We start from the raw sequence: 26861 nt of genomic DNA, 5'->3' as shown, positions 1-26861 counted from the left end.
TCCATCATTTTGATTGGTTGTGTCCTGGCACACAATGGAGATGTCCCTAATTCCTATGTTGCATAATTTGGTAAACCCAAGGATTTGGAACGCTTCAAGTACCATTATTTACAGCAATTCAGTGGAGACCCAAAGTTTCATAGAATCACAGAATCATAGAACTGGAAGGGACCCCGAGAGGTCATCTAGTCCAGTCCCCTGCACTCAAGGCAGTATTAAGTATTCTAGACCATCCCTGACAGGTGTTTGTCTAACCTGTTCTTTAAAATATCCAATGATGGAGATTCCACAACCTTCATAGGCAATTTATTCCAGTGCTTAACCACCCTGACAGTTAGGAAGATTTTCCTAATGTCTAACCTAAACTTCCCTTGCTGCAATTTAAGCACATTGCTTCTTGTCTTATCCTCAGAGGTTAAGAACAACAATTTTTCTCCCTCCTCCTTGTGACAACCTTTTATGTATTTGAAAACTGTTATCATGTCCCCTCTCAGTCTTCTCTTCTCCATACTAAACAATCCCAATTTTTTCAATCTTCCCTTATAGGTCATGTTTTCTAGACCTTTAATCATTTTTGTCGCTCTTCTCTGGGCTTTCTCCAATTTGTCCACATCTTTTCTGAAATGTGGCACCCAGAACGGGACACAATACTCCAGCTGATGCATAATCAGCGCAGAGTAGAGTGGAAGAATTACTTCTCGTGTCTTGCTTACAATACTCCTGCTAATACATACCAGAATGATGTTTGGTTTTTTTGCAACAGCATTACACTGTTGACTCATATTTAGTTTGTGATCCACTGTGACCCCCAGCTCCCTTTCCACAGTACTCCTTCCTAGGCAGTCATTTCCCATTTTGTATGTGTGCAATTGATTGCTCCTTCCTAAGTGGAGTACTTTGCATTTGTCCTTATTGAATTCCATCCTGTTTACTTCAGACCATTTGTCCAGTTTGTCCAGATCATTTTGAATTTTAATCCTATCCTCCAAAGCACTTGCAACCCCTCCCAGCTTGGTATTGTCCGCAAACTTTGTGTAGTCTCTATGCCATTATCTAAATCATTGATGACGATATTGAACAGAATCGAACCGAGAACTGATCCTGGGACCCCACTCATTAGGCTCTTCCAGCATGACTGTGAACCACTGATAACTGCTCTCTGAGATCAATTTTCCAACCAGTTACGCACCTACCGTACAGTAGCTCCATCTAGGTTGTATTTCGCTAGTTTGTTTATGGAAAGGTCATGCGAAACAGTATCAAAAGCCTTACCACATCTACCACTTCCCCCTATCTCCAAGGCTTGTTACCCTGTCAAAGAAAGCTATCAGGTTGATTTGACATGATTTGTTTTTGACAAATCCATGCTGACTATTACTTATCACCTCATTATCTTCTAGGTGTTTTCAAATTGATTGCTTAATTCTTTCTTTCATTACATAGTTTCTTGTGCTGCTAGGAATTGGAGTGGGTATGGACAAATATACCAAAGTGATAGGCAGTATCATAAATAAGTATGTGGATGGGCAGATTGACTTGTTGGTTGATGATAAGGCAGCAATAACTCCAGTCTCAGTAGGGATTGGTGAGACCACCCATACAAAATTGTATCTGTTCTGCTGTGTGTTGCTTTGTAGTATTCCAGGCCAAATCTTTAGAATGTAAACTTTTCAGGGCCATACACTATTAATCATTCAGTACATGTATTCTTTGTATTGCACTATGTAATTTTATGGCATTGTATGCTTACATGACAGGAGGAGGGAGGGAAAGAAACAATTTTCTAGTAGCATTTGTTCTTTCCTTCTCTCTTTCTCATATTTTTTGGGGAAGCAGGATGATGATTAAATTTATTGTTTTGGATTTGTGATGCAATAAAATCTTAATACAGAAAGCTTTATACCAGTTCACAACCCTAAGTAAAGGGAAACCGCAGGTAATTTAATCTTCTGTTTCTTTGCTTCCTTTTTATCTTTAATTGAATCTAGCCAATCTCAATAGGACAGATGAGGGTTCTGTGAAGTTTTTCTTTTGTCAATTTGAATGTTTGGCAATAAAGTAGAAATATAGTTACTATGTAACCAGGTTTGACACTCACTTTGGGGCATTCCAAAAATAGTAATTAAATATGATAGAGAAAAATAAAATAGAAAGCCCAGTGCTTCTTTATCCAAATCCTATATATCCATCTTACAACATGAAGAAAAGGGACCATTACAGTGATGCAAGTAAGGAGTAAATCCACCAAAATCAGCCGAGCAAATTCATCATAAATAAGAGGAGGATCAGGCCTGTTGTTAGGAGATTTGAGGTTTTATGGCCAGTTCTTTGCACATTATTTTTACAAAAACATAAAACAGGAATTAAAAAAAAGAATTTTGTGTGTATTCCCTTTAATGTTGAATTTTAGTACCTATCTGATGCAGTGGGCCTGATTCCTGGGCTGTGTCCAAACTGTGCTCATTACAGTGGGTGAGGGGGAACCATAAAAGGAGCATTTTAAACAAAGTTTTAGTCATAAATTAGCAAGACACAAATGAGGAATATCAGAGGTGGATAGGTGAAGGATAGGTAGGCAGATTTGTGAGTCCACAGTGTAGAGATGATAGCTCAGTTTGTGGTAGAGAATGAGATGATGCTGATCTGGAGTATAGAAAGGGGAGGGGGAGAGGTCTACATACGGAGCCCTAGTGGCGTCTGTCCAAGGTGGGAGGAGGCAGTGTCTCCAAAGGACATAATGGAGCAGTCAAAGGGTTAGAAGAGAACCTCAGGAGCATTCTGTCTCAGGAGCTCAGAAAGGAGAGAAGGAGGAGGGAGTAGTGAACAGTGTCAAAGGCAGTAGATGGATCAAAGAGAATTAGCACAGAGAATACTGGTGAAGGGGAGATTTTAAGAAACGTTGAGAGCAGTTTCCGTACAGTGCAGTTGAAGGAAGTCAGATTGTGGGAGGGTTGAAGAGAGTATTGAAAGAAAGGAGTTCAAAGGTATGGGAACAGACCACTTTCTCAAGGGGCTTAAAGACAAAGGGGCTGAGGGAAATGGGACAGTGATAAACTGAGGCCCAGTGGTGCTGGAACAATTTTTATAGTGGGGGTGCTGAAGGTGGAAAGGAAACAATGTACCTGGGTTAGGGCTGCCAACATTCTAATTGCAAAAAACGGAACACCCTAGCTCTGCCCTCCCTTGAGGCCATGCTCCCTGCCCCCCCCCTTTAGGCCCTGCCCCCTTCTCACAATATTCCCCCTTCATTGGTGGCTCTCTCTCCCCCACCCTCACTCACTTTCGCTGCACTCGGACAGGGGATTGGGGCATGGGAGGGGGTGCGGGCTTCAACGAGGGGTGTGAGCTCTGGGGTGAGGCCACAGATGAGGGATTCAGGGTGTGTGAGGGGGCTCTGGGCTGGGGAAGGGGGTTGGAGTGCAGGAGGGGGTGAGGGCTCTGTGTGTGCGGGCTCTGGAGTGGGGCCAGGGATGAGAGGCTTGGGGTGAAGGAGGGGGCTCTAGGTTCAGGGGGGCCTCAGGGCTGAGGCAGGGGGTTGGGGCGCAGGCATACCTTGAGTGGTTCCTGGTCAACGGCACGGCGGGGCTAAGGAAGGCTTCCGGCCTGTCCTGACTCTGCGCTGCACCCTGGAAGTGGCCAGCAGGTCTGGCTCCTAGGCAGAGGTATGACAGGCAGCTCTGTGCGCTGCTCTCACCCAGAGGCACTGCCCCTGCAACTCCCATTGGCCGCAGTTCCTGGCCAATAGGAGTGCAGAGCCAGTGCTCTGGTCAGGGTCAGCGTGCAGAGCCATGTGGCCTCCCGACCTAGGAGCCGGACCTGCTGGCCGCTTCTGGGGAGCAGCATGGTGCCAGGAGAGGTAGGGACTAGCTTGCCTTTGCTCCACAGCACACTGACCGGACTTCTAACAGTCCGGTAATCCGTGCTGACCAGAGCCACCAGGATCCGTTTTCCACAGGGTGTTCCAGTTGAAAACCGGACACTTGGTCATCTTAATTATATATATATTTTGGACCAGTTCAAATCCTTGACTTGAATAAACCCCCAGATGTGTGGAAGTTTGTGAAAAGCTTATGCAAACTTTTATGTGTGTTCTTTCTCCTTTCCCATCCCTCTTCTGTGTCTTCCATTCTACTCCCAATTCAATGACATTCTTCTCTTCCTTCCCTCCTTCTGACCCCACTCACAAGTCCCTCTCTCACACCTCCAAAACCCTGTGAGATGGCCAGTGAAGAAGCCTTAGAACTGGCATTCTCCCTACTAGGATCTTGCTGCTACTCTGCTCAGATACCATATATAGTGGAGTTTCTCTGGATAAGTGACATCCCCAAATCCATGTTTCCACTCCATCTTCAGATAACCCACAAAATTCATGAAGGATTGCTAGATATGCCGAGACTCAGAGGGATTTTTGAAAGAGATGGAGCCATGTTGGAGCTCAAGAAGGAAGCAATTTGGAACAATGAGAAAATCCAGTTTGTCTCCGTCAAACCTTGAGCTGTTACCAGATTATGTCACTGTCTCCTATTAAATTGCTTTATAAACTGAAAACATCAGTGGGGTATTTTGTTGGGTATTGTGGATTTTCCATTAGCTGTCTTAAATCAGCTTATGGGCATTACAGATGTGAGCTTTCCTGGGACACACAGGCTGGATAAGTTTTGGCTTTCATGTTTGAAATGGTGAGAAATCATGTATTATCTAGGTTATGTAGTGAAATGTTACTTTCTGTCATCAACGTGCCCTTCGCAAAATGTGACTTTTTTATTATATTGACCAAAAAGTAGATGCATTACACAATATTAAAAATATTTTTTAGAAGTTCCTGCTATCATTGCAATTAGCTAAATGCCAAACTAAAATTTGAAATCAAATCTCCTCTGCCCTGTTCCATTGTCTGACTTTCTTTCTGCAGCTGTGTTAAAGTGATACTGTCAAGGTAGCTGGAAGTTAGTCAGAAGCTGATCTACCTTGACACTTATAACATCTGGAAGCTCTTGTCTTTTGAAAGTCAAAGATGTATTTGTTTTTTTTTTCCTTCTTCTTCTTCCTCTTCTTCTTCTTCAAATTAGAGTTTAAATCCTCAGCTGTGACTTGGGGCAGAGTTAGGACATCTTGGGGGATTCATGGGCAGAAATGCCTTTAAGCCATCTTGGCTTTGCACTGGGCTGGTCCTGCTCTGTTTACCTGTGGCCTCATTCAGGGAGCTGGGAATTACCAGGGTTCAGGGACACACTGGCTGTGCCTCCATTCACCTGACCACTCATCCTGGCTAAGGACACTGAGGGCCCTGGGCAGAGACTTGTCCATGGGTCATGCACTGAAGGGTAGCATTCACTGTACCTTTGAAAAGGGTTGCACAGCTGTTGTTCTCTGCAGGAAATCTAGGAAAAATACTTCACTTAAATTAGATAGTAAACTCTTTGGGACTATGACCTTTTCTTCCTATGTGTTATTCCAGCTCCTAGCACAACAGAGCTTGTCTAAGGCCTTTGCACAGCACTGTGGTACAAATAATTGAAGCACAATGCAGTGCAGAACCACCCCACCTCTTGTAAAGGGCCATCAAATTCCATTGATTCCTTAATGCTGCTGAACAGTTTGTGGCCATTGTTATGACCTAGAATAATATCATCTGAAATATCACATCAAAGTGGAAGCAGCCAGAGAACTTCAGAAGACCTCAAAATAATTGTTAAGACTAGTTAGCTTGCTAGTTAGTTTTTATGTGCTCAGCTCCCTACTTAATATCTGATTAGGGAAGAACTTGGCACAAACTGAAGAACTAAAAGACACTCATAATTTTCTTAGCAGGTCACCTTTAAGGTGATTCCCCCCCACCCTTCCTCCACTCCTTCCATTAGTAGTTAGAGATTCTTAAGCAACTTGCATGCTAGAGTGTCATGCTGTCTGAAGCGGCTCATGACTGAGAGTGGCAATGTCAGGGCAGACTGTCAAAAGCAGGCAGACACCCCAAATGGGTGGTATGTTCTATAATTAGATTGAACCAACACAATGATGCGTGTGAACTAGATCACTGTAACAGTCTTACCCAATAATGAGCTGCCAAAGTCTTAAGAACTGGTTCCCTACCGGTTCTTCGGCAGCACTTTGGTGGCATGTCCTTGACTCACTCCAGATCTTAGGCGGCACCTTAGTGGCGGGCACTTCAGAGCTGCTGAAAACCCAGAGCGAGTGAAGGACCCACTGCCGAAGTGCCGCCGAAGACCCGGTAGGAAACCACCTGGTGAGTACAAGCCCCCTGTCTGCCCCCCCATCCGACCCCCACCCATGTCCTGCCCCCCTCAGAACCCAAAACCCATCAACCCCCCCTCGCTCCTTGTTCCCTGACCATCCCCTCCCGAGACCCCCCACCCTAACTGCCCCCCAGGATCCCACCCCCTACCCAACCCTCCCCGTTCCCTGTCCCCTGACTGCCCCCCCCAGAACCCCCACCCCCTCCAACTGGTCCCTGCCCATTATCTAACCGCTCCTCCCAGCCCCGGCCCGGCCCCCTTACCGTGCTGCTCAGGGCAGCGTGTATGGATGCCACATGGCCCGCTGGAGCTTGCAGCCCCACCCTCTTACAATGCCGCTCAAAGTGGCAGGAACTGCCGAGCTGCCCAAGAGCGGTTCAGAGTGCTGGCACTGGTATTGTGGCATGCTGAGGCTCGGCAAGAGGGGGGAAGTTAGAGGAGGGTACGAGGGAGCCGCCCCAGCCAGGAGCTTAGGCGGGCCGGATGTGGCCCCCGGGCTGGTGTAACGACAGAAAAACCTCCCTCTCCCAATTGCCCATCCATTTAACAACTGGTTCTAAACTGGCTTCTAAATTTAACAACCAGTTTGTGCGAACCAGCTCCAGCTCACCACTGGTCTTACCATGGAATCACAGACAGTCCCCTGGGGCTCTCCAGCCTATCACTTACACCAAAACTCACAAAATATTCAGGTTACTTCCAGCCCTAAGAGATCAGTCACTTAACCCAGATCAATTTGTATCTTAGATCTTATACCAAAGAAAGTGCCTCTAGCCAATCCTGGAATAAATTAACTAAAGGTTTATTAACTAGGAAAAAGAATTAAGAGAGTTATTTACAGGTTAAAGCAAACATATATGCACAAATGAGTTTCAGTCTATGATTCAAAAGGTGTCAGATGTAGTAATCTGTCACCACTGAATGCCTTTTTCAGGCTTAACCCAGGTCAACCTAGAGAATTTCTGCTTTTTGTTTCTTAGCTCCAGCCCTTATGTTCAAACAGGAAAGCTGAAAAATCTTCATGTTAGCTATTTTTATTTCCCTTTTCCAGCATTCAGACTGATGGGACAAGGCCTTCTGCATGTACTTCTCCATAGGAATGGGGCAATCGACAAAGCTTTTGTTTTATAATGGCCCATTTAAATGTTGATAGTCCTCCTGGATGGTCGGAGAGGGCCACTCTTCTCAACTGAGTTCACAAGTTCAGAACAGGCATTTTTGCAATTATAAAACAAGCTTATATTTTACCTTGTAGCATGGAATACAGGCATTATGAGTGAGATTAATGCAGGCAGCAACGTACAAGCATTTAGTAGAGTATAAACACTAAATACATTCTTATAAGACTAAAACCTGTTTTGAACAAAAGTACTATGTAGGTGAGCTGGTCTGGCTTCCAGCTATGAGTTTCTCAGTTCTTAGCTAACATCTACAGCCTTGGCCAGAGCTGGCACGGGTTCACCCACATCACCTAGACACTCTGGAGAATGAAATTGCAGATTGTATGTGGGAGAGGCATTTAAAAGAGGTCATAGCAAGGAGGTGAATTTTCCACCTTTTGTTCATTAGGCAGCACTGAAGCAGCTAATAGATTGGGAACATTTTTGAGGTTACCACATCTGTCTTTCACATATTCATTTATCGGGTTAGTTTTTGGTGAATATTTGTGATTGGTATGTCTAAGAATTACACGTTTAGTTCCTATCACCATAGGATCTGGGCACCTTATCTGTTATCTGAATTACATCTTTAGTGTTTGTGCCTTTGGATGTAAACTGTCACCCAAAATACATGACAGGAACTATCTAGTTGAGATGCTAAATATGATTCCTCTCAAATTCTTGTTCAGAGTCAGTAAAAAATGTGAAGAAGAAACTAATGAATATGCATGCAAGAATAGTGGCCCCATTGTCTCTGGGATGTTGCCTTTAGATGGCAAGCTGCAGCTTATGGCAGCTGGCTAGAATAGGGTCTATGAAGTAGTCTGTGTTTATTGGCACTGTTTTATGGCCTGACCCCGTGCATTTGAAATTAATGGGAGTTTTTACTCTGACTTTAGTAGAAGTACCTAGGCCCTCGTTTTGTAACTTTATTTAGTGTAGTTCTAGCTGTCCTTTCTACCACACTTAGTTTCTACACAAGGATATTTATTTATAACATTTTTTATGTTATACTTGTCTCTGTACTTCTATCAAATTGTCAACAGCAAACACCTCTCATAATACCCACATGTTATCTGAGGGCTGTAGCTGCCTGACACATTATGGAAAAACTGAACTCTGAGCTCAGAGGAGGCACAGCACAGTGATGGTAATTTTACCTGCGTATCACAACACAGAGAGCCATAGAGACAGTCACAGTATTCCTCCAAACCAGTGTGGCAGAATGCCTGATGAGGGCCATTGGCTGCACAGAGAAGGTCAAATGATGAAGCAACAGTTCCAGAATTAGATTCAGAGGCTAGCGACCTGGCTTGCAGGTTGTTTGATTATTCTAAAAGGTAGCTAGGGAAACCAGCAATTTAGTGCCTGTTTTTCAATCAAAGCTAAGATATATTTGCAAATAACTTCTAGCTTTCAAGTTGGATCAGTGGTAAAAGGAAAACAATAAATATTCACTATCATTCATGTTTCTGACAACTGCTGGTGAATGGCTTTTCAAAAGACTTTATCCACTATGCTTTAGACCAGTGCTTCACAAAGCTGATCTGCCGCTTGTTCAGGGAAAGCCCCTGGCAGTCCTGGCCGGTTTGTTTAACCTGCTGCGTCCGCAGGTTCATCCGACTGCGGCTCCCACTGGCACAGTTTGCCGTGCAGGCCAATGAGGGCTGCGAGAAGCGACACGGGCTGAGGGATGCGCTGGCCGTCCTTCCCACAGCTCCCATTGGCCTGTAGCGGTGAACCACGGCCATTGGGAGCTGCAGTCTGCCGAACCTGCAGACACGGCAGGTAAACAAACTGGCCCGGACTGCCAGGGGCTTTCCCTGAACAAGCAACGGCCCGACTTTGAGAACCACTGCTTTAGACCATTGCCACTGTGGGTTGTGGGTTGGAATGGGATGGTAAAAGTGAAATCAGTGTTGAAATATCCCAGTGCTGATCCTTGGTATTCAGGAAGCTGCCCTGGTACCTTGTGATAGGTCAGACTAAAGGAAAATATCTACCTAATCCAGCCAATGAATTCCATTGTTAAGAATGCTGCAAGCTAAATTGTGCCTCTGCACTGACCTTAGTATGGCCGAACATGTCAGATTCTCAACTCAGATGGCATTGCTCAGAGGTTCTTCGTCAGATTTGTTGTCACTGCGACTGTCTCTCTGAATTTGGGATCAGTATAATATATTCTGGAAAAATATAAAATGAAAATCTAAGCATTGCCCTACACAATTATCTGAAAATAGTTCTAAAAATAATATATGTTACAAATACAAATTGCAAAGCTTATCAAAATGTGGCTAGTAAAATCATAACCATCTTTCCAAAACCCCAATCATAGTTTATTCAAACCTTCTTAAATATTTAAAGCCAAAGAACTATCAATTTTTGATCAAAATAAAAATCAAGAAGCTAATGCATAGCCTAGCTCAGTGTCACTCCTGTCAACCAGGTTTCACAAAAGCAAAACATCTGGTGAGGCCACTTTAATCCCAATTTTAATAATATCCAGTTTATATAATAAACTTCTGACTTTCATGAGCATTATGCCTAAGCCTTTCCTCGTGTAGAAGTCTGCAGGAATTTGTAACACACAAGGGGGGACATCTGGGTCTGGATTTAATATGTTTCCTCAGCTGAATGGTGAAAAAACAAAGTAAACTTAAGGGTTTATAAAAAACCAAATTGGTTTACGATTCATTTAGTTAATTGGAGCACAGTTAGCAACTGGAACTTGGGCATTATTAATAGTATTAATCGCATTACTTTGATACATTAAAGTATTGCAAAGCATGGACCTCGTGGTTTTTTTAAGTGTCTGCAGATTTGGTTGTAAAGAAAGAGAATATTGAAATGAAAACTGAGCTGTTGTTGCCGAGATCAGTTACAGTAAAATGATAGTATTTAAGATGTCACATGAATCTATGGGTCTTGTCACCGATAACAGGGCAAGAAAAATGTCTGGTAAGAACTGTGCTCCTGGAGATTCCCTAACTGAATTTAAAGCTTCTTGCCTTGCTGTCAATTTGCTTCATTTTTTTATCTAGTAAATAACTCCCAAGTATATAACATAATAAAACTTAATGTCTAAGTAAATTGGAATGTGAACACATTTTATCGAACAAAAGACGTTTTTAAAGCAATGGAGGGAAAAGAAGTACCTGTGATAATGAAGGATAGTGAGTTGACCACAGAATCAAGTGCTAATCATTAAAGTGTTTCCAAACTCAGAGAGAAGTAATTTAATAGAAATAAAAGTTAAAAAGCAAACGCATTGTAAAATTATGAACTCTCTGCTACTCAGCCGCAAGTAGAGTGAATCCGTGTCATGTGAACTTCACTGGTTTAATCAGAACAGTGCATCAGAATTCCATCTGAAATATGGAAGTTCTGTTTTTTCTTCGTTTCTTTTTATAATTTCATGTAAATTGAACATGGTTCAACAACCTACAGTATTTTATAATCCTTCCAAACAGTAGTTTACTCAAATGGATATTATACTGTTCCAGAAATTATTTTCTGTCAGTAAAAGATTTGTTCAGACCATAACTGAACCTCTGGGTGTTTGAAATAGCTAAATAGGTGGCACTTGCCCATAAATGCTTATAAGTATTAGCCATGCTCAATAATGCTTGACCCATCAATCAGTTTTCCTAAAGAGGATCTCATTCCTTGATGTAACTGTTCAGAGTTCTGATTTTAAATATGAGGAATTTTAGACTATAATCTCATACCTGGCTAAAAAGCCAATGTGCTCATGTGTGCGAGCCTAACAGCAGATCGATCAGGATATGTGGCAGCATACACACTGTGCAGCTGAGATAATGGGTCTTAGTGACTCACATAGGTGCTTTTGAAAACAGCACCCATCATAGTCTTACCCATATTATTATTCCTTGTATAGCATGACACTTTACAAATCTAAGGAAGATGCCTCAAAAAAACTCACTATTTAAGGCTCAGGAGGCAATGATGAAAGGAGGAGTTAGTTGGGTGGCAGGACAAGGATGAAGGGATCACTTGGTAGTATTCTATTCAGGTTGTTTTATCATGCCCATCAGTGTGATGTTGGAGCATCTTTCTGAGTGTTTTAAGGAGCCTCCCTCTCTCTCTCCCTCCCTCTGTCGACATATACATGCTCATGTATATACATCAAATAAAATTTACTGTAGCATATAACCCTCTCCGAAGAACTTAGTCATTAAGAGAGACTTAACGGAAGAGTGGATGATGGTGTATTAGATAGGGTCAGAAGGAATCCAGACATTCAGCACCACATGAAAGACGCTACAAAGTCAGACTTCAAATGAATGACTTGATCTGAACAAAGAGGGTCTGAAGAAGAATATAAGGAAATAGGATCCACAGTGTACACAGCTTAGGCTGGACGTGGAGCTGAGAGCCAGAACATGTTACCTTCCAGTTTCTGCTGTGACACAGAGTGTGTGGCCTGGAGCACTTTCAATATTATTATTTTGTTGGATCCTGCTGTGTTCATGTTCAGCATTCATTCCCCTTCCCACCAATTCTGTTGAGGTTAGAGTATTAGTTAATAAAGAATCCATGAGCTGAGTTACAAAATAATAAATGATTGCATTGAGAGAGATTAATTTGAATAAACTTAATCAAAACTGTCTGAGCAGGGAAGAGATAATTCCAGTTCTGTCGGGTTTCACAGAAAATCCACCCCATCAAAGCTTTCTAGCAGGATATCAGATGATGACAATTATATCTTCGGCGGAAATTCGATCATCCACGGAAGGCATTACACTGAATATTTGCATCTTCTGAGCACCGCTGGCTTTTCCAAATTACTCTCTCCTGGGCATAAAATACATCATCTTAGATCGCTCATTCCCCTTAGAAGAGAGATGTGTAGTATTGACTGAAGAGAGAACAAACAATTCTGATTTGCATAAAATTAATATTGAAAGCAAAGATGATTTTTTTTGGAATGTGACTAGATTCTTACGATGCATATAGTCTTAAAATAGCCCTTTTAAGCAGTCCAGGAGTGACACTATCTGTACATGCATAGACATGTGCCTAAGATCTAGATTTTTAAAGGGATTCAGGTGCTTAACTCCCTTTAAAAATATGATCCTAAATCTAATTTTCAAAAGTGACATGCATTTAGGAGCCTAATTGAAAGTTAAAGGGATTTAGACTCCTAAGTCAGTTAGGTGCTTTTGAAAATTTTACCAAGGAAGAATAGTGGCACCCATTGGCTGTCTATAAAATTAATTAATTTACATACCTCTTTTATAACTTCTCTCACTCTTCTCCTTTAAAAGAAATGTCTTGCTGCAGGTAACAAAAAGTTTCAATATAGTCTCTAGTACATGCCTAATTATTCCCTATGTGAAAATGTCACATTAAGCTTTCTTTTTCCTGCAGAAGACTGACCTGCTAGTCTGGTAGAGCTGAAGTAAGACATAACGTTTTGTTTTTATTTTGTGCAACTGGCACTACATGTGCACCTACGTTCTGAAATAAACCCCACACTTTGGGATCAGTGTTGCTTTTGGTTAGGAGAACTCGTAGATTTGCCTCCATGTGATATTTAATAGAGCTGGCTGGCAGTGGGGGGAAAGGGCCAAAATTTTTACAATTATTTTTGAAGAGTATTTTTCTGTGTTCAGAAAATGTGGAAATTCAAAATTCTGAAATTTGAATAATTTAAACCATCTCTAAAGTTGGGGTGAAAATGGGGTGAAATATCCCATAAAATTCTTGTCTACTTTTATTTTTCATTTTTGTAACTTTGAAATGTCATTAAAATTGGCAAATAATTTGATCAGCTCTGATATTTTAGATAGATAGATTGATTAGATAGATAGTCAACCTGTGGAACTTTTTTGCAGAGGATGTTGTGAAGGCCAAGACTATAACAGGGTTCAAAAAAGAACTAAATAAATTCATAGATGATAGGTCCATCAATGGCTATTAGCCAGATTGGGCAGGGATGGTGTCCCTATCCTCTGTTTGCCAGAAGCTACGAATGGGCGACAGGATGGATCACTTGATGATTACCTGTTCTATTCATTCCCTCTGGGGCTCCTGTAGGGTTGCCAACTTTCTACTTGCCCAGAACAGAACATCCTTTCCCCTCCCCTTCTCCAAGGCCCCACCCCCACTCACTTCATCCCCCCTCCCTCTGATGCTCACACTCCCCCACTCTCACTCACTTTCAGCAGGCTGGAGCAGGGGGTGGGGTGTGGGAGGGGGTTAGGGCTCTGGCTGGGGTGTGGTCTCCAGTGTGGGGATTTCAGGGTGAGGGAGAGGACTCCGGGCTGGGGAAGGGGGTTGGTGTGCAGGAGGGGGGTGCCGGAAGGGCTCAGGGCTGGGGCAAGAGGTTGAGCTCAAGTGAGCAGGTTTTAGGTGTGGGTTCCGGCTGGGCAGTGCTTACCTCAGTTCTCTTCCAGAAGCAGCTGGCATGTCCAACTCCTAGCTGGAAGGGCCCGGGGGCTCTGCGCACTGCCTGAACCTCCAGACGCCATCCCTGCAGCTCCCATTGGCTGCAGTTCCCAGGGTAGAGTCAGCACGCAGAGCCCCCGTGGCTGCCCTTGTGCCTAGGAGCCATACATGCTGGCTGTTTCTAGGAGCCATGCACAGCCAGGGAAGGCAGGAAGCCTGCCCTAGCCCTGCTGAGCTGCCGACCGGACTTTTACCAGCCTGGTCAATGGTGCTGACTGGAGCCATCAGGGTCCGTTTTTGACTGGGTGTTCCGACTGAAAACCAGATGCCTGACAACCCTAGGTACCTGGCATTGGCCACTAATGGCAGACAGGATAGTAGGCTAGTTGGACATTTGCTCTGACCCAGTATGGTCATTCTTATGTTCTTATGTAGGGAAATTCTTTGAAGAAGAATTCTGGAAAGGAATTTTTGTCAAATCTGAACGTGATTTTTTTTATGGTCCTTTTTTGTTTTATAAATATACACAAAAAGCTGTATTTCAAAAATAGGATTTGTACATCAGTTTAAAGACTGGAAAGATTTATATTTACATAATGAGCATTTATAAAGTTACTGTCAAATCAGCTTTTATAGAAAAGTTTTCTGGTTGTTGAATGAGTAAGAATAGAATTTTTGCTAATTTGCAGTCAACATGGAGACATTGTAATGAACTGATTTTTGTGAATTAGAAGGTGAACAACAATAATATGTCATCATAAAGTACTTCATTTATTTTGATAAATGTGGTTGGTTTTAATTATTTATAATAATAACCCATCATGTGCTAATTAATTTAGTATAGTTTATAATGACAATGAAGTCTTAGTAATGCTGAAGCTTAATTGCTGAGAAGTAGGGTGACATTTATTTTGAAAGAATGATATAATGTGAAGTTTCGTAAAGGGCAGAATAATGAGGCTTGTTTGTACAATGATCGCCCTCAATACAAATGTTGTTCAGTCTGATTAAGAAAGGGGCATGTTTTCAAAGTCTGGACCAAGTGGGAAACTACACAAGTGTGTACATGCTGCATTTGGATGTGCAAAAGTGTTTTAAGCATGTAGTTAATCTCTGTGTATGAATGTAGTGGGGTGTAGCTGAACAACCGATGTGCACATATTTGTGTGGTTCCCTACTGCAGAAAATAAAAATTTGGCCCAAAAGCTTCCTTAGCCCCCAACTCCGCCATCCTTCCCTGTTCAGCTAAACACTTAAGCAACATTAGGCATGTGCTTACCTCCCCTTGACTTCACAGGGACTTATGTACATGCCTAAGTGCTTTACTGAATAAAAGGAAGGATAGTTCAGTGGGAACTGGGTTTCTGGAGAGGCTGCTAATATTGGTTTGTTACCTTCCTGAGAGGTTTTTGTGTCCGTTTCCCATCTCAGCTCTGTAAAGAGCCTGTGATCTTACATGATGTCCTCCTCCTCAGCAAGTGTCAGGGAGCTTACCAAGGTGGGAGCTGACACTATCACGGCTCATGTGGACCCAGCCCTCAAATTTACCTTCTCGGTGGGTCCTGGGAGTTTCAGTGCAGTGCCGACAGAGCAACAGAGTGAGCTGCGTCTGACTTCCTATGTGACCTTGGACAAGTCACTTGGCCAACTCTCTGTGCCTCAGCTCCCCATCTGTAAAATAGGGATAACAATAACGTCCTACATCCCAACCGTAGGTGTTGTGAGAATAAATTCATTAAAGATTGTGAGATGCTCAGATATTATGGTAAAAGGAACCATATAAATACTGTTGATAACATAGGGATAGCCTTAAGCGTGTGCTTCAATGCTCTGCTGAATTGGGGCCCATGTTTCCACAAAATGCAGCTTTTGCAGAAATTCAGTTCTGTACTTGAGTTTGTCTGTTTCAGAGTTGGCCGTGGTGCCTTTCAAGTACAGAGCAGTCACTCTGGAAGCTTTTTGAGTGGCAGAGTAGTTCCTTAAAGGTGCTACATCCTCACTGAATTTGCAGAGTCTGAGATCTAAGTTGACTTTTCACAATATAATCTTCCTTTGGCAAGAAAGTCAAAACAGTCTTTCTGAGCAGCTTCAGCTGTTTTTCCAGCACTAATAATTTTCAGATTTGGGAGCTCAAGAAAGAAAGAAGAACATGAAAATTAGTGTGAAGGAACAATCTTTCCAAGGTTTTCTAACATAATGCTGAGTTCTATAGCTACTAGACAGTGTCTGAAACATCTCAGAACCTTCACAAGAATGGGGAATTGAAAGTAATGTCAATATATTTTGTAATATAATCATGAGAAGTAAAAATTTTAGAAGGGTCAGTACATGTCTCTTATTATGAAGAGTGTCATCTACAGAACTTAACATTTCAGTTTCTGTAGGCACCCTATAGAAATAAATAAAATAAATTGCTTGTTCTGAAACTAAACAGAAATGTAGTTTGACATGACACAAACATTTTCAGTTACACTTGTAGGAGCCACAGGATGTGTAGGCACATATCCCTGCAGCTTTCTAGCCTCTGTGAGAAAGTAAAGCATTTGTACATGCACCCTGTGGGCCAACTCACCAGCCAATACATCACATATCATTTGCAAAAGCAGCAGAATTTCAGTCACTTTCTTCAGGGTTTTCGTTATTTAACAAACCAGTTCAGTGTCCATTTAACTCCCCAAAACTCAGGTCGTGCTGCATGGCATTTCCTACAGCTTCGCTCCATTGAGCTTCCTCGCCTGCTTCTTGCAGCTATCTCCGCTCAGACCTTCTCCTGGCTGATGCATACCAGGTCCTTCCTCTGACCCCACATCTCCATCCCTGACTGAGCAGGTTCCTTTTATAGGATGTCCTGCCTTCAAACTGTTACATGACCCTTGATCACCTTGAAACAGGCTGCTCGGACATGTGTGCACACATCAATAAAAATGGAAGGGAACAAAGTTAAAACTGAAAAAGGAAACCCTTTTTTTTTATTAACATAATTAACCTCTGTAACTCATTGCCACAACACAGCCAGTCCAAGAGCTAGTAGGATGTTTAAAAAAATACTTGAAAATGATTGTATCCCTGATGGTTTTAGAGTAAAAACATATGAGGGATAAAATCCCTGCCTCTTTAGGACAAAAGCCAACTATTAACTGATTGGGGCAAGACATTTCCTCCATGGCCAAGTTATTCTCTAATTGTCCAGTAAGGGGTTTCAAACACCTTCCCCTGAAACATGAGGAAGTTATTACTGTAGAGAAAGTATACAGACCATCTCATATATACTGTTTTGTGGCAGTTTCCATGTTGCTCTTATTTATTCATTTTTAAATTATTATTTTATTAAAATAGAAACACAGACCTTCAAAACAATCATCTCCCCTCATTTTGTGCTATCGGAATAATATTCCCAATACTGTCATGTACAGCCAATTAATGACTTTTGCAGTTATCAAATGCTTTAGCTTTACTTTGTTTTTCAGTCATCTGTGAAAGCCATTTGGGGCCAAGGCTAGAGTATGCTTCCACCACGAACATCCTCCCATAGTTTAAATATTGATTCAGTGTGCTGGATACTTAGTAAAAACTAATATAAAAGTAATAATCTACCATTTGGAGGAGTATGGGAGGCAGGTTTTAGAAACAATCAAATGGTTGCTCGACAGATATGGTTTAAGCATGGCTGCATAGGATATTACTTCAGGGTGTGCTCCAGGAGGAGTCCTGCAGTAGGAGGAAGTCTGAAGGTCCTCCACTATCTGGAAGCATATCCCTAAAGCACAAGGTGCAGGTAGAACAGGCTGATCAAAAGACAAATTCCTTGCTTCAATGAGAGGACAGTGAGAGGAGTCTAGGGAAAAGGAGAGTTGGTTAGATCAAGAGAGGTCACCTGGGAAAGGAAATATATAAGAGAATCCCTGGAGAGAAGTAAGGGACCAAAAAACCTATTTCCATCTGGAATCTGATATGCCTTCAGAAGTCCCTGTTGCTTGAGACTTTTTTGTGGAATTTCACAGCCAATGCAAGCATATTCACAGCCTAGTCATGTCTCACTTTTTTCCAATGGGACTGGAGGGAGAGGCATGTACTGATACTACTTTTCTAGTGACTGAGGTTCCCAGGAACCATAATACTGGACCTGGTGGAAAGCACAACTGAGGTGATTCACTGATTCTGTAAACCACAATATCTACTAGAAAGGGAGAGGATGCTGAAAAATCTGGGAGGGTGATGTCTCTGGACCTGCCCAAAGACTCCAGCTTTCAAAATTTCCTCTCACTATTACATGACTAATAAATATAGAGCTCCACCCTTAGGACAGGAGAAAGAACTTTGTGATGCTTCTCCCATGAAGAGGACCGTGTCCCACTGACTTGCGGCCTCAAGCAGTGAAGTGAAAAAAAATAAAAATAAAGCCATGACTGGCGGCACTTTGGTGGCAGCTCTACCACACCGCTTCATTCTTCGGCGGCAATTCGGTGGTGGGTCCTTCGCTTCAAAAGGCATTGAGGGACCCGCTGCTGAATTGCCGCCACAGACCCAGACTTGTTTCCCCTTTCCATTCGCCACCCCAAGCACCTGCTTTCTTTGCTGGTGCCTGGAGCCGGCCCCGCCCATGAAGCATCTCTTGGTTTATGTGAGAAGGAAGGGTCTCCACTACTGCTTCACCAGATCTTCTGGCTCCTGAGAGGAGTGAAAGGGGAAAAGTCACTGCTACCCTCCCAATCTGCCTATTTTATTTTTTGGCTCTATCCCCCTGTGATTAATCCCAGTGTTTGTTGCTGTTTATATATAAAAAGACCTGGAGAATCAGATATTCAGCTTACACATATATTTAACAGCACTACCACTTTTCCAAAGCTGGTTTCTTGTTTTCAAAGCCAAAATTGCAAAAGTATGTGCACTTCTGTGCTAAACTCAATTCTGAGTGCACCCATCAGTATATACACACAGTCTGGGAGGGTACACATGTACAAGTCCTCAACTTGTGCCTGAGTATCAGGAATTGTACACTAGCAAGTTGGGCCTATGCAAACGTGTACCCTTTTGAAAAGGTGGACCTAGCTGCTGGATGATAGGACTGGCCCATCTCTAATTTGCCAGTAGTTTATACTAGATCCAGTCAAAATGACTTACGTTAAATTGAACATAAATGAGTATCTAATAAGATGCTGCTTGAAATATTTAAACATAATGTTCACAGGATTAGCATGCTAATGACATTGCTACAAGAATACATAACCTATTATGTTTAATCATTACAAATGCAGTTTCTAAAACGTATTAGATGGTCTTGTTTTGCATATTATCTTCCTTAATTGTATGGAAGATCATGCTTCTTAGACAAAGAATGTTTCTCTCACTCCCCTTTCATCATCTTTAAATGTAGCTGTATTTTTTGAGCTAGAAAGATAATGCATGTACAGAGAAAAGCACAATGCATACGTTGTTATAAAATGAAATAATTTTACCCAAGTTTATTGTAAGGAAAACAATGTTCTCACTTTTAATGAGCCATTTTTTTCTAATTACAAATGCAGATGTAAGTTCTACTCCTGTTGGATGCTGGGGACCTCTTGCTGAGTTTTACAAGGTGCTGAGCCTCCTCAACTCCCATTGAAACCTATGACAGTTGAGCAGGGCCGGCTCTAGCCATTTCGCTGCCCTAAGCATGGCGGCACACCGTGGGGGGCGCTCTGCAGCTCGCCAGTCCTGCGGCTCTGGTGGATCTCCCGCAGACTTGGCTGCGGAGGGTCCGCTGGTCCCGTGGCTCCGATGGACCTCCTGCAGGCGTGCCTGCGGATGCTCCACCGAAGCCATGGGACCAGTGGACCCTCCACAGGCACGCCTGCAGGAGGTCCACTGGAGCTGCCTGCTGCCCTCCCAGCAACCAGCAGAGCGCCCCCCCCGTGGCAGGCCGCCCCAAGCACGTGCTTGGCGTGCTGGGGCCTGGAGCCGGCCATGCAGTTGAGAAAGCTCAGCAGTGCACATTATCAGGCCACTAATTAAGCCATGCAAAAATTGCACTACTACATTTTAAATTGAAGTAATGATGACAATAACCCCATAGGGGAGCTAATAAGAGATAGTCTCCTGGTTTGCTTTGAAGCAATGACTGTATATCCCTCCTTGTTTGCAGGACTCACCTTGTCACATCACCCACTGGCATGAATCCACCATTCACCGCTCCATCCCTTTTCACTTTAGTACTTCTGCCCCTTTAATAACAACAATAAAAGGAATTTTGGAAAGTGACATAAAAAGGAGTGCACTGAAATGTATGTTGTCTTTCTATTAATTGTGGAAGGAGTCCATACATCTGCTAAGTAAATGGGATTCAGTTACTTTTCAAGTGAACACATTTGATGGCTTCTAGGTTCATGAAAGTGAGGGTCTAGTACAGCTAGCCAGAGTGGTCATGTTCTGTCATCAGTCAATGGATGTTTTGTACCAAAATTAACTGGGATCCATAGTACAGGAAGCAGGCTAGCAGGCAGGAGCTGTACAATCCTCTATACATAGTTCTGTCAATGTTCCTCATCTATAACATACTTACTAATCTAGTCATGAAGCCAGTTGTGACACATTTTATGGTGATTTTGAAGTATGGGCAAATGTCGAACAAGGCACTAAGATGAATCACTAAAACTCATTTTTATGTGTGACCTAAGTAGGATTTGAACCGTGATGAAAAGCCAGTCTATTAACTATTATACTTACTGACCAGAATTAACTTAAAGGAAATGGAAACTGTTAAAGGGATATAAAATATCAAAGTATTATCTGGCATTGTCACCATTGCTGTTTACAGTACAGAGCTGCTGAATGGCTCCATGTAAATCACACATAAATCAGAGAAAAATAAAACAAGGGTTACCTGTGGTGAATATCAGTGAGAACGGCTGCAGGTAAGTATATAAAATTGCAGTGGTAGTTTCCATTTGGCTGCTACCTTCTCAGGAGCAGTCACTCTTCTCCTACAGAACCCTCCTAGGGAAGTGAGGAATTTTAGCTCCACAACACTGTCTCCTTTGACCTTGGAATCCCTATGAAAACTCTTCTGCAGGAGCACTATTGGATTAGCAGTCTTCCAATACTGGAGGCAAGGCTGCAAAGGTGGGATAGGTGGGAATGGAGTAGTAGATTAGCCATTTTCCATACAACCATCTCCTGGTGACTCCTGTGGTTTTGATTAGAAATCCAAGCTCACTTATGCACAGCTGCAGATGGTGTCTGCCTGGGGAAAATGGGGTTCAGAGCAGTTGAATGGGAGACATAAACTGCTCCCAAGATTGGGAATTCCTTTCCCCAGGAAATCCGTAGGTTGGGGAGATCGCACTCCTTGCCTCCTCCACTAACCCTCTAACACCTCACCTGTAGAGGAAGATATGATGGAAACTCCAAAGACTGACTCTTGCACAATTTGCTGTGGCCTCTTCTGACCCTTTCATGTATTTCCATAGGAGACTATGATTTGGTTATAGTCATATGCTTTATTTTCCTTATAAAATCCAAGCTCATCTAACTTCTCCAGGCTTCTGAAGAAAACAGGAGTAAAGTTTCTCAGAGAGCCATTATAGCACTTAAATATTATAATTTTATGAAATAATCAGAAAAAAAACCCTAATTATAAATTACAAGAATTTGGTTAGCAGAATAATAGGCAACTTTGAACCACAGCATCTCTAAAGTTTAGATCTCAAATAGCTGACTTTTTTGAGAAAAGAAGAGACAGGCAGAAATGAGAAATACAAGGTTTAAAAGTAGCTTTAGTGTGAATTTATTTTAAAAGTCTATTTTGATCATGGGATTCAAAATATTCCTCACACAAGCTTGGAAATGATCGCAAATATTATAGAAAAACTTCAAATTCTGTCAGAAGCTTTTAAAATACCGAACAGCAATAATTATAACCTTTTTCTATCTCTGCATCCCCAAAGTATATATCTGAACTGAAACTTGAGCTGCTAGAACATGTACTGCAAGCAGTAGGGACAGGATTAGTTATGGAAGAGGAGTGGAAGGGAAAGAAGAGGTGATAACTTCCGTTTCAGTGATATAGTTTGGGGCCCCAATGCTGCTGTCCCAGAAGTCAGTTTTACTGTTGATTTCAGTGAGACTAATTTGGATCTTTTTCTCTACAGCTGAGAAATTTTTACACATTGACTGTATGCACCTAAGTGTGCAGTATGGTATACTATTTGTTAATTTGTTTTGGTCTGATTTTTATTATTTTGCAGATCTGGTCTCAACTGGGATATGAGAACACTATTATTTGTATTTATATTTTAAGGATATATTTCTAGAATTCAAAATTTGTTTTTGCTTAGGGCTGTAAGAAGATAGAAAAAAATGATGAGGAAAAAGGAAATTAAATAAAACAACAAGACCAACAAGAAAAAACTGGTTGACTAACACAAGTTTCCTATAAATGTTTATCTTGTAATCCATAAATTTGCTGATGCAAACTTAAAGCCTTGGAAAGTGCAATAGTAGTTACTTTATCAAATAGTTTCAAATACCAAATGTCAGATATGGTTTAAATAATCATTTCCCCAAAGGAACTTTGCAGCTTGACCTTTTGATTTTATTACAATGGACTACCTTCCCATGAGCCTTTTTAAAGTAGCACGCCACCATCTGTTGGTACATAATGTATGTAGGTATTTCCTCTGTAAATGTCTTAGAACAAAGTTTCTGCCCTTTTATTAAACCATCTATTGGGCTATATCCAAAGGACAGGTTTTTTATGTCAATATCATAGATGTAATTACATATACAAAATTACATTAGCAGCCATGCAATGCAAATTTAATTTTATAGCAGTAATGTATATAAAGTAGTTCCTATTTTTCTTATATAGACAATAAAGCTAAATTCTTAGACAGGCAACAAAGCTATTTCTACCCCCACATAGCCGACATAGGCAAAACTGATGGGTGCTTCTTTCAGGAAGTAATTGGCAGGCTGCAGTGACCATTCACAGAGCTCAGAAAATTCTGCAGCATTTAAAATTAGCACCAAGCACCTTCAGTCACTTCTTTGCTTGTTATGAAATGATGGCAGCAGATGCAAATTCTCTCTCTTTTTTTGGTATGATGAGGACCTATGTCTTAGTGGAATCTAAAATAGGAGATGAAGAAGAGAAGAAAGTGTTAAATTGTAGGAAGAAAGCAGCAAGCTGTATCTGTCCCCTGCTTACCACTAAAGCCAATGACTTGGAAGAAACACCCCTCCTCCTGAGTACTGTGGTGATGAGCACACTACAGATAAAGACTGTGTTATAGATTAGATAGATTTAGACAGAAATAATCAGCTTGGAGGTGAAGTAGTGCAAACGTATGGGGATCAAAGAAATGCTAATACCAAGGCATGCTAGGGTTTATCCCCTCAACTTGCTGTAATCCTCTGTAGTGTAATGATGAGAAAGAAGCACTTTGAACTCTAGTTATTGCTATACTAGAGACCTCATTAAATCATGATAGCAAGTATATGGCACTTTACACGTTCCAGGCACTTTACAAATCCTTGCAACCTTGTGAGAGGGGAAGTAGGTAAATATTATCCGTGTTGTACAGACTGATGCACAGAAAGGTCAAGCAAACTTTCCCAACCCACACAGAGTCAATGGCAGGATTGGTTCCTGACTGTCAGCCTTATGCTCATTCCTCTGGAACACATTGTGTGTATGCCAACTATCCTGATATGACCAGCAATGCTCCGTGTCCTGGGCAGCTGAATGAGTAGTTCTTTTGTATGTTCCTGCCATCAGATAGGCCTGTACAGAGCAGAGTTAGGTGATGGAGCATAGAAAGGCATAAGGACAGAAAGGATGCACATGAAGTGGTACACAAATGGGGGACATCTGTTTGAGAGCACACAGAGACAGATGGATATCACTCACAGGAGAAGTGAGGCAAAGCAAGGGGGAGAGAAACAGGATTTCAATAGGAGGAACTGTGAGGGACCTAAATGGGAAGATAGGACCCTTAGCAGATGCCAGACGCTAACTCCTGGGTGTGAAAGAAGGGGGAGAAGCCCATGTCTCCTCCGTAGAAAGTCCCCTGGAAAAAGGGGAAACCCTACAGCCCAAGTATCTCCCTCTCTTAGGTAGGTCAAGATGGACGTAGACCTGCTGAGAAGGCTTCTCTCCAGGATGATATCCATGGGTAAGGTGAGCCTGTTTTGGAGATGGAAGATTGTGAGGTTTTAGGAGGAGCCTGTTTAACTTTATATAAAGATGCAACCTGCTGGGATGTTTAGCTGAGTAGAAGCTGGCCATATATCTTTGGAAGTGCATTACAGAACCATTGAGCAAAAACTTCAGAAAATGATCATGAAAATGCACAAATAGTCCTTCATCATGAAAGAGGCAGGGACTTCCTCTTATTTTGTGTTTGTTCAGACTAGCACAATAGGACCCTTCCCGATTAGAGCCTCCCTCTCTCCCTCCACAAACAATAATAAAATGGGACACCTATTCAGTTCCCTGATTCTCTGTGAATCGTTTATTTAATCCTCATGATAGGAACAGAAACTTGCAGATTTAAAATTAGAGAGATTGGGAAACATTGTAACTGTTCAGGAGTTTGTTTGGTTTTGCTCCTAGAGTATAGGTTATCCCATGGAGTGGTACTTTGCACATGAGTGGGACATGACAGAAATAATAAAGGATTAGTGTACTGAATATGGGCTCCTCTCCAGTTCAAAGAAAAGGAAAGGTACTCTCATGGGATTGCTTTTCATGTTGTTGGGTCAACAAGAACACAGATTGCAAAGGATTTATTCTGAGGAGCATATGTCCCTGAGAGGGGACATGATAACAGTTTTCAAATACATGAAAGGTTGTTACAAGGAGGAGGGAGAACAATTTTTCTTAACATCTGAAGATAGGATAAGAAGCAGTGGGATTAAATTGCAGCAAGGGAGGTTTAGGTTGCGCATTAGGAAAAACTTGCTAACTGTCAGGGTAGTTAAGCACTGGAATAAATTGCCTAGGGAGGTTATGGAATCTCCAGCATTGGAGATTTTTAAGCGCAGGTTGGACAAACAGCTGTGAGGGATGGTCTAGATAATACTTAGTCCTGCCATGAGTGCAGGGAACTGGACTAGATGACCTCTTGAGATCCCTTCCAGTCCTATGATTCTATGATTTCAGAGTTAAGTTTTGGTGTGAATAAAATTGTTATTTTATGGAATTATCTGGCTTCAGAAAAGATTTTCATATGTACATTGTCCTGTAACCAAGATTTATCTTTGTTTCACCCTGGATATATTGTGCACAATAGCTCTTGCCTGTGGTTTGACCATCTCACAGAAGATCTGGAGAGATATGACAGAGATATCGCAGCAGCCCTTAGTAAAAAGAATGTCATTAACTGTGTATATGGAAGTCTTCCCCCTTGTGACAGGGTTGGGACTCACAACTGCAGCGCCTCCTGCTGGTACGTCTGGTAATTAGCTCTGTCCTCTGCAGGGCGCCCTCTGCTGGTGGTGTCCCATCCGTCATCTGCTCCCCTGTTGGTGTCTGGACCCACATTGCTCCTGCTTGGCGGTGTCCTCTTCAGGACACTGCCTTCCGGCAGTACCCAATACTCTGGTCTCACCCCCTTCAGGGGGTCTGGTGTTATCAGCGGTCCTCCATCTGCACCTGTTCTGGTGGCTGGCTGCAGCCTCAAAGTCTAGTCCCTTTGTCTCAGGGGCCAGCCACAGCCTGTATCATGCCATGCTCCTCCTCAGCCAGGTGTAGTACAAGGGGGAAGGGAGGGACCCAGGCCCACCCGCTACTCTGGGTCCCGACCCAGGAACCCTCTGGCAGAAGCCTCCCTGACCTCCTTCTCTCCTCTTGTCAGACTTTGTCCCTGGGTCGCTTCTCCTTCAGCCCTGTGCACCGCTTGACCCTTTGTAGCAAGGCCTGCAGCCTGGGGTTTTTCCTTGGTTGGAACTCCCCAGCTCCTTCTGCCCTTCCGCCAGCACCACTCTGTCAGAGGAGCTACCTTTCAGCCGAGGAGCCAGTCCACTTCCCTTGGCAGTCAGGGAGAGGCTACCTCTCCTCCGCTAGGCAGCCTTATATAGGGCCTAACCCGGACCTGATTGGCTGCCTCTGCCCTGCCCTGATTGGCTCCTAACAGACCTCTGTTGATTGGCTGCTGGCCTGCGCAGCCTCAAAGGCCTGTTCCAGCCTTTTCAGTGGATTTAATCAAATTAAGCATAAACAGGGTTCTGCAGGCATCTTACTTATCTGGCCAATTTCTTCCATACAGCACACTCCTCATAAAGTATTCTCATTTTCTAAGAGGCTACAGAAAATCCAGCAAGCCATAAGGAGGATACCATCTCTCAACGTGTGCTCTATGAAGGAGTGTTTACATCTACTAAGACTGTTAGTTTCATGTCTGGAGGTGGTTCCATGGGCCTGGCTTCATAATAGACTTCTTCAGAGATTTCTGAGTGGAGAGCATTGTCCTGAATAATTTGTGAAGTGGGTTCTCAGTCTTCAGTCAGTTGTCTGGATAATTGAATCATGTCTCCCAAAGAAATTTCCCTTCCAGGACCAAGCTTTTGGTCATATATGTCTCAACTGATCCCAACCCACTCTCTAGCTGGACAGCAGTCTGTTGCTGTTGGGTCCATCTGCTGAATCCCATGTGCTTCCAAGTAACCTGGGTCTGGGTAGTGATGGGACTTCAATCTAAGAAGTGGGACGCCACAATCCAGCTGTCCTGAGCCTGGACCAGTGCCACAGCCCTCCTGAACACTTTTACTCTTAACAAAGTACAGTGTTAGATCTTAGGAGAGCAACTATTCTGAACACATCCCTCCTCACTGTGACTATCTGACAGTCCTGGGTTTGGTCTGAATCCTTAGACTACACAGCCAGTGTGTCCTTCTTGTGTCTTCTCTCGCTTCTGCTGCGGGAATGTCTCTTGCTCGGAAAAGCAGCCTTTGTCATCTTTCTTGCCCATGAACTTCTATTGGGGGAGTTTCCAGGCACTGGCCCCTGGCCCCCACATGTACCTAGTCAGCTTCTGGGTAGAAAGTCATTCAAAAT

The 26861-nt window shown here is 42.7% G+C and overlaps 1 protein-coding gene and 1 long non-coding RNA gene across 2 annotated transcripts in view; one reads left to right on the top strand and one right to left on the bottom strand.

The window, feature by feature from the left end:
• The window catches only part of MMP16 (matrix metallopeptidase 16), a 244629-nt gene that overhangs the window by 78784 nt on the left and 138984 nt on the right, over positions 1 to 26861 (top strand).
• Positions 1196 to 12673, bottom strand: LOC115646939. The gene is made up of 3 exons (XR_003999176.1): positions 12662 to 12673; positions 6132 to 6138; positions 1196 to 1277 (listed from the first exon to the last, which is right to left on the bottom strand). It is a non-coding gene; the product is annotated as an uncharacterized LOC115646939 (long non-coding RNA).

The sequence above is a fragment of the Gopherus evgoodei genome, chromosome 2 (genome assembly GCF_007399415.2).
Source record: "Gopherus evgoodei ecotype Sinaloan lineage chromosome 2, rGopEvg1_v1.p, whole genome shotgun sequence".
Classification (NCBI taxonomy): domain Eukaryota; kingdom Metazoa; phylum Chordata; order Testudines; family Testudinidae; genus Gopherus; species Gopherus evgoodei.
This window is presented reverse-complemented; position numbering and strand designations above follow the sequence as displayed.